The 12,141-nt window shown below is 37.5% G+C and overlaps 1 protein-coding gene across 2 annotated transcripts in view; it reads right to left on the bottom strand.

The window, feature by feature from the left end:
- Positions 1 to 12,141, bottom strand: part of LOC127813768 (uncharacterized) — a 122,628-nt gene that overhangs the window by 67,757 nt on the left and 42,730 nt on the right. The gene's annotated exons all lie outside the window — the stretch shown is intronic.

The following is a 12,141-nucleotide window of genomic DNA, read 5'->3' as shown; positions in this document are numbered from 1 at the left end:
TGTAATGGTTCTATTTTAAAACATAAAGCTCGGCTAGTTGCAAGAGGTTTTCTTCAAAACCCTGGTGTTGACTATAGTGAGACCTTCAATCCAGTGGTTAAGGCTCCCACCATTAGGGTTTTACTCTCCTTGGCAGTCAGTTTTGGTTGGGATATTCAGCAGGTTGATGTCAATAATGCTTTTTTGAATGGTGATCTTGATGAGGCAGTTTTTATGAAGCAACCATAAGGATTTGTAAGTTCTGAGTTTCCTACTCATGTTTGTAGATTGAACAAATTCTTATATGGCCTGCGACAAGCTCCTCGAGCTTGGCATAATAAACTAAAGGAAGCATTACAGCAATGGGGTTTTAAGAAGGCAGTTTCTGATGCCTCTCTTTTCATTAAAAAGACTTCCAGTTATGTGTTGTTTGTTCTAGTCTATGTTGATGATATTTTGGTGACTGGTTCGGATTCCCTTGCTCTTCATGGGTGTATCCAGGATTTGGAAAAGAATTTTGCTCTTAAAACTCTTGGATCTGTTAATTACTTTCTTGGATTTGAAGTATATAGAAACTCCACTGGTCTTTATCTTACACAGTCCAAGTATACTACGGATTTGTTAAAGAAAGCAAATATGGTTAACTGTAAATCTTGTCCAACACCTATAACTTCGGGTTTGTCTTTGACTAATGATGGTGATCTCTTCTCTGAACCTTCATTTTATCGAACTATAATAGGCTCTTTACAATATCTGACTTACACTCGACCAAATATTGCATTTACAGTCAATAAGCTGAGCCAATTTCTGTCAACTCCTAAAATTCAACACTGGCAGGCTTGCAAACAATTATTGAGGTATCTTAAGGGTACACTTCATCTGGGATTGGTATTTACACCTTCTCCTCAAGATATGTCCCTCACTGTTTTTACGGATGCAGATCATGCCGGGTGTAAGGTGACTCGCAAGTCTATTAGTGGATTGTGTGTGTTTCTTGGCTGTAATTTACTAGTCTGGGCTTCTAGGAAGCAATCGGTGGTGGCTCGATCAGTAGGGGAAGCTGAATATCGAGCAGTGGCCCAAGGCGTTATAGAGATTTTATGGATGAAGCCCCTATTGTTAGAGCTGGGGTATCCTTGTGAGAAGACTCTTATTTTGTTGTGTGATAACTTGGCAGCTAAGAGTATGGCAGAAAATCCTGTTTTCCATTCTAGAACAAAGCACATTGAAATTGATGTCCACTTTGTTCATGAGAAAATTGAAAACAGAGATGTTGAAGTTCGATATGTTCCTACTCTTCAACAGGTGGCTGACATCTTTACAAAGGGTTTGTCAAGAGATCGATTTTTGTTTTTGAATAATAAGCTACGGATTCAGCAGTCACCTAAAAGTTCTACTCAGTTTGCTGATTGTGCTGATTCTAAAATACAGTTGTTGTCTACAACAGCTGCAGATGGTTTGACAAGCTCAGTGTAACCAAGGGAGCTTGATTTGAGAAGGAATGTGGAAGAGTAGTTACTATTGCTTCTTGTATTTGTTTCTTATTTAAAATTCTGTTATTTGTTAAGTCATGTTGTTTTCTGTTAGGTGGTTGCTTTTGTCTTTCATTTTGTATATAAGGACATTCTAAGTCCTTCTGTTATTAGTGATTGTAACTTTCTTTTATCTTAATATCAATTTGCTCGAGGTCTTCTTCATCTTGATTTTCTTTTTGTTCAACCTTGAAGCTCTCGCTTCATTGGAGCCTTACCTACATCCACTGACCATGATCAGGTGCTACAGCCTTTACCTACGACAACTGACCATGACCAGACCCTGCCTACAGAAACCCAACTCCAGCCTTTGCCCTTGCCATAACCAGTCTACAGCCAATGACAACCACCCTCTAGTCAATGACCAGTCTATGCCTAAGCAATCAGTCTTTCCCTATGCCAGCCTCACCATTGAAATCTCTAAATCAGCAAGAGAGCATAAAGAGCCTACACTTGTATACTCACGAAAACTATAGCCTAATTTGGACTAAGAGCTACTCCCCATTTCCAACCCGATGTCAGGTAATTTGAAACCTAGTTATTCTAATTGTCAAAATCCTACAGTTTTTGAAACCCGATGTTAGGTAGGAGGCAGTTTTTGAAGGTTGACCTTTGGAGGGCTTCTAGGCTTAATAAGTCCTATTGGTGATAGCAATCCAAGGTAACTTGGCTTTGTGAAAGGGATAAGAATACTAAGTTTTTTCATTTGTCGACCTCAGTTTAGCGAAGGCGAAATTACATTGGGGCTCTCAAAATTCGAGGGTCTTTGGTGTCTAACCCGGAGCTGATAAAGGAGGAGATTGTTGATGACTTGGCGGCACAATTTAAGAATTCGAGTTTAGTAAGGCTAAGGGTCTCTCGTTTGGGTTTTAGGCGTTTGTCAGCTAAGGTGGCTTCATCGCTAGAATCTCCTTTCTCTTTCGAGGAGGTTAAGGGGGTGGTCTGGCAATGCAACAAGGGCAAGGTGCCTAGGTTGGACGAGTTTAATTTTAATTTTATTAAGAAATTCTAGGAGATTTTGGTCTCAGATTTTATGAGTTTGGTCCAACATTTTTACGACTCTGGTTTTATTCCAACGAAGGCTCAAGACTCGCTGCTCACGTTGATTCCAAAGTATGATGTTCCTCAATGTTTAGGTGATTTTTAGCCAATAAGTATGGTGGGTTATGTTCAGAAGGTCATTTCCAAACTGCTTGCTAATAGGTTGGGTTTGGTGATTCATTCTTTGATTGGTGAATGCCAGAGTGCTTTTGTTAAGAGCCGGCAGATTCTAGATGGACTACTAATTGTTAACGAGGTGGTGGACGCGGTGAAGAAAGATAAGAAAAGGGAAACTTTCCTTAAGCTGGATTTTTGTAAGGTGTTTGACAATGTGGACTGGGGGCATCTCATGGGAGTTATGGAAGCTATGGGGTTTGGGCCTAAATGGATGGGTTGGATTAGAAACTACATGCTGGAGGAACAGATAACGGTTTTGTTTAATGGTTCTATTCCGAGAGGATTCGATATGGAGCAAGGGCTTCACCAAGGGGTGTCTAGGTGGGGGCCCCTCCTATACAGATCACCCTTCTTCAATTTGTTAATGATGCATTGATTTTCTACCCAACCGAGTTGGACTGTGTTCATTCTCTCAAGTAAATTCTGAGATGTTTTGAGTTCATGTTTGCCCTGCGTATTTGCTTTAAAAAGCCTAGCCTCTCTGCAAAAAATGTTAATCAAGAATGGTTGCAAGAGGCTGCTGCATTTTTGGGGTGGGAGATCGTTCCTTTCCCTATTCCCTATCAGGGATTCCAACTTGGGATTAATCCAAGTAGGGTCGTGGATTGAAAGGCGATCTTGGACAGGGTTAAGAGTTGGCTTGCTTTTTGGAAGGCAAGGATTATATCCATGGTTGGTCAGTTATCATTAATAAAATCGGTTCTTAATCATTTTCCAACTTATTACATGTCTCTTTCCAAAATTCCAATGGCGGTGGCTAAACAGATTGCTTGGAAGTTTTTGTGGTCCGGAAATGAGGGCGTGGCAAAATTGGCACTTGCTAGATGGGAATTGGTTGACATACCTAAGAAGCTTGGCGGGCTGGGGGCGGGGTCTTTGTTGGCCAAAAACAAAGCCTTGCTCTTTAAATGGCTTTGGAGGATGATTAGTGAGAGGGATTAGCTTTGGTGTAAAGTTATTGGGGCAAAGTATAATGGCATTTTTCTGGAATTCAAGATGTAGAGGTTGAGTGAAGTTTGAGTTCTTGGTGGCGGGGCATCGTTGGCTCTTTTATCGGCAACAATGAGGCTCAGATAGTGGCCATGGAAGGAGTTAAAATCTGCCTAGGTAGGGGCGATTTGACTTGGTTTTGGGAAGACATTTGGGTGGGTAACTCTTCTCTTTCGGCCTCGTTCTCATGGCTTTATGCAGTGTCTTTGGATAAAGGAAAGCGGGTGGCAGAGTTGGGGTTCTAGTTGAATAATAGGTGGTTTCGGTGTCTTAACCGGAGGAGGACGTTGCTTGAAAGGGAAGAGTTGCTAAGGGCTATCTCCCAAGTTCATCTAGTAAAAGAAAGGGGAGATTAGGTTTTTTGGTCATTTGAGGGGGTCTTTTTCGACACACTCTTTTCATGAGAGGCTTTGTTCATTGATGTTCGTGATGTTTTGCCTTTGATATGGTTTTGATGATTAAAAACAATTGTGTTTTTATGATGAAAATATCTTCTCTCTTGGTGCTCCTAAATCAATTTATAAATTCAGAGCACCAATATAAAAATCAATTTCATCCAATGCCAAAAATCTTGTTCTTAAATATCTTGATGGCATTTGGAATAAAGTTTTAAGTGTCAAAATAATCATTACTTTTCAGTTTCAAAAATGATTTTGAAGATCTTGAAAAATGGAGTAATGTTTTTAAAATGCCAAGCCAAGCTATCGACCGCTTCAAATTTCTAATCGACTGTTTTCGGCTTCCTGTCGACCAACTTAGAAAGCCATCGACCGATTCAAAAGCAACTCTCGGTCGTGTGCGTTCGACCACTGTTGCATCAAAACCGATAGACCGTTTTAGAAGTTGTTGATTGTGTTGCGCTTCCTATCAACAGATCTTTTGTTTTTAATCTAACTAGCCGACTGTTTCTTTGAGGTTGTCGACCGTTTTTGTCGCAGGTCCCTCTAACGGCTAGTTTTGTAAGCACTAACGATTCTATAATGGCTAGTTTCTTTTGATGCAATGGGATGCCTATAAATACAGCTACAAGATGCTCTTCGGTAAACTAATGGATGGGAATGAATTGAGTTGGTCTTACAAAAGATTTTCAAACTTCTCAATTGTACTTATGCTCTCATTTTTCTCTCTAAAGGCTTTAATTATCATTTGTAATATTTTGTTCAATCCTTGTATTTTATTTTGAAAGATCGTGTAACTAAGAGATTCATCTCTTAGATTCTCTCTATTTTACATTTCTTGTATTTCCTACCAAGGTTGCTAGAGGGCCTACTTGTTTAATTAGGAGGTTTGTATTCCTAACGGTTTATGCTAGAGGGCCTACCAAATTTGGTAGGAGGTTTAGTGGATTGATTTGAAAATCCTTAGTGAGTAATTAAAATAGTGGATTAAGCTTGGTTGAGCCAAACCACTATAAATCTTTGTGTCCCTTTGCATTTTATTCTGATTGCATTTCATTGTTTTCATATTTTGTTTCAAAACCTCCTAAAAGTTTTTTTAATTTCTCCATTACCCAATTCACCCCCTTTTTTAGTGTGTGTTGCCATTCATTGTGCCAAACCTAATTCCAAAAGTTTGAATCCAATGTTGCCTCAATCAATTTTGTGGCCCACTCATGTTTGGGGTAGTTTGGCTCCTCCAAAGGTAGAGTTGTTTGTGTGGTTGGTCATTTGGGGGAAAACTAACACCAAGGATAAACTGGATAGGAAAGAGATTCTGCATGGGGATGATTTGCTTTGTGTGTTTTGCAGCTCTATTCCAAAGTGTGTGGACCACCTCTTCATTCAATGCGAGATAGTCTTGGGTGTGTGGCGGCAAATTTTTAGGTGGTGAGGTTATGTGTGGGTCTATTCAAGCTCGATTGGGGAGCTATTTGATCAGTGGGATTTTTTTGCTTTGGGTAAAGTGCAAAGGAAGATTTAGAAGTCTCTTTTTTATGCGACGCTATAGATGGTGTGGCTAGAGCGAAACAAGTTAATCTTTAAGAATCGGAGGGCTATTGCAGTTGATATCTTCCACTTGGTGCTAGCCAGGTTAGTGGTTTGGGTTAAGGTAGTGGAGCCATCTTTCTCTTACTTAGTGGACCATATCATCATCTCTGCTTTAGCAATCAGATTGGGTTTGCTCAGTCTTCCCTAATGGCTAGTTTTCTCTATTCTTTTTTTTTTTTTTTTGGGGGGGGGGGGGGGAAGTTTTTTCTAGTTTGTTAGTGGGTGGGGTCGGGATTTTTCTAAGGTTTGTTGTATTTACTCTTTTGGCCTCGTTAATATCATATTAACCCTCACTTATTTCAAAAAAAAAAAAAAAAAAATACTGATCTTGAGTGGCCTATTGCATTGAGGAAGGGTATTCCGTAAGTGTACTCAACACCCTATTTCTCAATTTGTTCCCTCTCACCATTTATCTCTGCAACATTCAGCCCTTCTTTCTAACCTTGACTCCATAACAATCCCAAGGACTGTTCACGAAGCATTAAATGATTAAAACTGGACTCTTGCTATGTGGGATGAAATGAATGCCCTAGAAAAAAAAACAAGACTTGAAAGGTGGTTGCTCAACCAAAAGGAAAAGGGGCAGTACGTTGTAAATGGGTTTATACACTCAAATACAAAGTTGACAGGCTATTGAAAAGGTATAAAGCTCAGTTGCAAAAGGCTATACACAAATCTATGGGATCGACTACCAAGAAACTTTTGCACCTATGGAAAAAAATGAATACTGTTAGAATCATATTCTCTTGTAGCTTGTTTTAACTGGGATCTACAACAGTTTGATGTTAAAAACATCTTCCTACATGGAGTTTTAAAAGAAGAGGTGTTCATGGAATTACCACCAGGTTTTGAGAATAAATTTGGGCCAAACAAAGTGTGCAAGCTAAGGAAAGATCTCTATAGACTAAAGCAGTCCCCTATAACATGGTTTAGCAGATTTACTGAAGCTATGCTAAGGATGGGATATCGACAAAGCCAAACAAATCACACCCTCTTCATCAAACACTCAAAGGAAGGTAAACTCACCATCCTCCTAGTATATGTTGATGATATAATTGTGATGGGGGATGATGATATTGAAAAAGGAAAATTAAAGATTAAGCTAGCTAAAGAGTTTAAAATTAAAGATCTGGGAAGGTTAAGATATTTTCAAGGGATTGAAATTGCCTACTCAAAACAAGGCATATTTATTTCCCAAAGGAAATATGTTCTTGATTTGCTCAAAGAAACAAGGAAGCTAGGATGTTGACCTTCTAGTACATCAATTGAACAAAATCAAAAATTAAGAGGACAAGAAGATAGAAGTGTTGTTGATAAAGTTCAATATCAAAGATGTTAGATATAAGCCCTTAAGACCAATTCTAGTGACACAATAAGGTTTGATCTTGTAATTCTTTAAACTCTATTTAATGGCAAGTTTTATGTTTAATTTAAATTGCAATATGGTTTGAATTGAACATACAAATATCCTTTAGTATAAAAAGGAGTGGAAACAACAACATATTCAGCCTTTATCCCACTATGTGGGGTCGGCTACATGAATTCTAGATTTCCATGTATTTCTATCTTTTGTCATATCTTCATTGAGATCCATACACTTCATATCAAACTTTAATGTCTCCCTCAAAGTCTTCTTAGGTCTGCCTCTACCTCTTTTTTTGATTAATTGTTCCATTTCATCAACTCTCCTCACAAAAGCGTCTCTTGGTCTCTTTCTCACATAACCAAACCATCTTAGTCTAGTCTCTTTCATCTTCTCCTCTATTAGCACTACTCCTATCTTATTACGAATAACTTTATTTCTAATTTTATCTTTTCTTATATGGCCGCACATCCATCTTAACATCCTCATCTCCGCTACATTCGTCTTTTACTTATGTTAGTATTTGACTGCCCAACATTCTGAGCCGTACAACAAAACTGGTCTTATAGCTGTCCTATAGAATTTTCCTTTCAATTTTAATGGGATTTTACCATCACATAACACCCCCGATGCATTTCTCCATTTTAGCCAACCTGGCTTAATTCTATGTGTGACATCCTCGTGAATTTCTCCATCTTTTTGAATCACTGATCCCAAATATCGAAAATGGTCTTTTCTTTGTAAGATTTGGTATTCCAATTTTATTATAACATCCTCCACTCTTGCATTCTTACTAAATTTACATTCCATATATTCTGTTTTCTTTCTACTTAATTTAAATCCCTTAGATTCTAAATTGTTTCTCCATAACTCAAGCTTAGTGTTCACTCCTTCTTTTGTTTCATCCACCAACACTATGTGGTCTGCAAATAGCATACACCATGGCACCTCTGTCTGAATATCTTTAGTGAGTTCATCCATTACTAAAGCAAATAAGTATGGACTTAGTGCGGAACCTTGATGCAATCCTATTGTAATTTTAAACGGTTCAGTATCCCCTCCGCATGTTCTGACCCTTGTCTCTGCACCATGATACATGTCCTTAAGGGCTTGTATATAGGCTATTCGGATTCCTTTCTTCTCTAAAACCCTCCATAATACTTCTCTAGGGACCCTATCATAGGCCTTTTCTAGATCTATAAACACTATATGTAGGTCCTTCTGATGATCCCGATACCTTTCCATTAGGCACCTCAGTAGGTATATAGCTTCCATTGTTGACCAACCGAGCATGAAACCAAACTGATTTTCTGAGACCTCTGTTTCTTTTCTGAGCCTCTGCTCTATTACTCTCTCCCAGAGTTTCATGGTATGGCTCATTAACTTAATTCCTCTGTAATTTTCACAGTTTTGAACATCTCCTTTGTTCTTATATATAGGGACCAAAGTACTCATCCTCCACTCATCTGACATCTTTTTTGATTTAAGAATCGCGTTAAATAATTTCGTTAGCCAGGAGATACCCTCTTCTCCCATGCATTTCCATGCTTCTATTGGTATATTATCTAGTCTCACCGCCTCTTGATTTTTCATCTTTTTTAATACTTGCCTTATTTCATTTGGACTTATGCGTCGATAAAATGTATAGCTCACGTTCCCTTCGAAGTTACTAAGATGTCCCAACCTAACTCTTGTGTCGCCATCATCATTGAATAGTTTTGTGAAATACTCCTTCCATCTCTCCTTAATCGCTCCCTCATTCACTAATACATTTTGATTTTCATCTTTAATGCATTTCACTTGATTTAAATCCCTTGTTTTTCTTTCTTTTCCTTTAGCTAATTTATATATATCCCCTTCTCCATCTTTTGTATCAAGTCGTTTATATAGATTCTCATATACTTTTGACCTTGCTTCACTAACAGCTTTTATGTTCCTGGCCACAGAGTTCCTAACCCGGATAATTAGCAACTTGCAAAGGCTGGCACATCGTCTTCCTCCTTGTTCGGTATAAGATACTGAAAGATAAGATTGTTGGGTATCGTACCACTCTGTATGAGATACAAAAAGAAGATGAGTGGACGCTCGTTATAGGAACGACTTCACTAAACGAGACTGTTAATATTGAATCACATGGGTTTTATCTCACGAGTCAATGATTCAATATTAACTACAGATTTGCATTAGTCCTTAGACCTGAGATGACATGGATATCTGTGTTGGTGGATTAGAATATCAGCAATATTATATGGTTGTCCTAATCAGGGATAGTTGTACATATCTATGTGCCTAGTTCAGTGACACACAAGGTATGTGTGCATCAGATATGGAATCTATCACGGTATCACCTTAAAATATACGAGGAGGATATCATATGCGATCCAGTAGTCACTTGACGATAAATCCTTGGTCCAGATAATATAACGACGGAATTTGGATTTCGTAGAGGTTGTGTCATATTAGTCAAGTTGGATTATTAGATTTGGTCATATGACGAGATTGAGAGATTTGACCTATTGTCCGTGATCTCACATTTCATCGGGATATAAGTTGATAGAGAGACTGAATTGCATGGTATCGTAATGTAAGGTTCACAATACCCGCTTCACGTTAAATTGGGTAATCATGACATATTGCTAGATGTCACTCATGATTTACAATAATTAATAATTGATTAATTCTCGTTGTCAATTTAATTGTGAACCCAGAAAACCCCACCCAAATAAGAAATCGTTTTAAAGAGAAAATGACAATTTTGTAATTATGGAATTACTGAAATAAAAGTGCATTCATTCATTTAATTATTTAATTATCAAGTTGGACTGGGCTTAATGCTAGCACATTAAGCCCAATCTGATTGCACTTAGGATTAGGGTTTTTGTCTATAAATAGAACATAAAACCCTAATCGTAGATACAAGACAAGAGACAAAAAATTTCAGAAAATTTCTTAGTCCGTTTCTCTCAAGACTCTTGGAGATATTAACGATTTCGGGTGGACCAACTCAGCATCTCATGTGTGGGAGAAATACGGCGGGCTAATCGGCAACGAAATCAGATTTCGTCGCAAAGGTAACCTTTCATTTATGTATTCGATTTAACTATAAGATTTGAAAAACGTGATACCAAATAAAATCAGATTTTGTTTCTGCTGCATATGATCCCATCATATTTTCTAACAAAAGACTAGTAGGAAGGCTAATTTATCTATCTCATACACGACCTAATGTTGCCTACTCAGTAGGGGTTATTAGTAGATGTATGCATGATCCTAGAGCAAAGCATATGCAAGTTATTCACAGAATCTTACAGCATTTGAAGCCACACCAGGGAAAGGAATTCTATTTAAAAGAGGAGGAAAATTGATTGTGGAAGCTTATACGAATGTTGATTACGCTGGATCCTTGACAGATAAGAGATCTACTATAGATTATTGTATATTTCTTGGAGGAAACATTGTTTCATGGAGTAAAAAACAACCAGTAGCATCCAAATCGAGTGTTAAGGTAGAACTAAGAGCAACGGCTCGTGGAATTTGTGAGTTATTGTGGTTGGGAATCATTCTCATCAATTTGAGATTAAAAAGAGCAAAATCTATGAGGCTATATTGTGACAAATAATCAACAATAAGCATAGCACAAAATCCAATGCAGCACGACCGAACTAAACATATAGAGATTGACCGACATTTCATCAAAGAGAAATTAGACAATAGTCTCATCACCATACCATATGTCTCTTCAAACAATCAATGGGCATATGACTTTACAAAAGGTCTTCCTACAACTAGCTTTGAAGAAATTACATGCAACTTGGGAATGGAAAATATACACTCGCCAATTTGAGAGGAAGTCTTGGAAATATAACAAAGATATTGTGGAAATAAAATAACGGTTTATTCAAAGGAGGACTCGAATAATAGTTGGATTGTTCTCCTAATCTTATGGCCTAAAAAATAGGAGATGAAAGGATAAAGTGATAAGGTGATTTAGGGATTGGAAAACTCCAATAATGAAGGGATAAAGGAAGCAGATAAGGTAGCAGAATAATTCAATATATCTCAACAGTTTTTTAAGTTCTTGTCATATTTTATCTTCAAAACATATTTAAATATATTCCTAGAATGTAGGAGATAAACTAGTTGTGTATAAATACTCTATACTACTCTGAGAATCAATCAAGCAATATCTACAATTTTCTCGGCTTGTTTCATTTGTCTCTATGGAAAGTAAAACAGGAATTCATTCACTGTTAAATGGTAGTAAGTAAGCAAATTGTGCACTTTCTATTATGAATTTGAAGTGCATCTCAATAGCGTTAATATAATGTTGTGTATCATCTCAGAGCTCTTACAAATTAACCTGATTTTTATTATAAATTTGAAATGTCTTTTGAACATGTTTTCCAGTTTTCTAAATTCTCTGTATGTTAGAAAACAAGCATTTTGAACATATTTTTAAGTTTTCTAGATTGGAAAACAGTTTTCTGTATACAACATCTAAACTCGTTTTCAGAATTTTTGTGGGAAATGAAAACTGGAAATTTTGTGCAAATTTGGAAACAAAAAACTGGAAAACATTTTCCACAACTAAACAGCCTCTAAGAGTTTGTAAGAAGAGGTGGACGCCTTAACAGCTCGACCCTTTCAGCATGTGTGGTGGTTTATGTAGAGACACAAAGAGGTAGACACCTTAACAGTTCGACATTTTAGCATGTGTGGTGGTTTATGAAGAGAACAAAATAGGACTAAGTGAATGAGCAGCCATTTTATAGACAGAGATCTAGCCCATTTTCAGTTTTCTATATTTAGCTTCTGAGCAGGGATATATAGAGGAGTACGCAGTGTGTTAACTTTTATTGGTGACCTCTTGTTTTGCTCTGGCTCTTCTTTGGAGATAGGTTGCATCCCTTTATGCTACTTAAAGCAAGTCTAAAGTAATTTAATAGAGAGAGAGAGAGAGAGAGAGAGAGAGAGAGTAGATGCACTGGAATAGAGACAGTGTGATAATACCTATCAAAACAAAAACATAAGGAAAAACAGACACTCAATGTGATGGCATAGAAGCTAAAAT

Source organism: Diospyros lotus, chromosome 11 (genome assembly GCF_014633365.1).
Source record: "Diospyros lotus cultivar Yz01 chromosome 11, ASM1463336v1, whole genome shotgun sequence".
Lineage (NCBI taxonomy): Eukaryota > Viridiplantae > Streptophyta > Magnoliopsida > Ericales > Ebenaceae > Diospyros > Diospyros lotus.
Note: the sequence above shows the minus strand (reverse complement) of the source record. Positions and strands in the feature narration are given on the sequence as shown.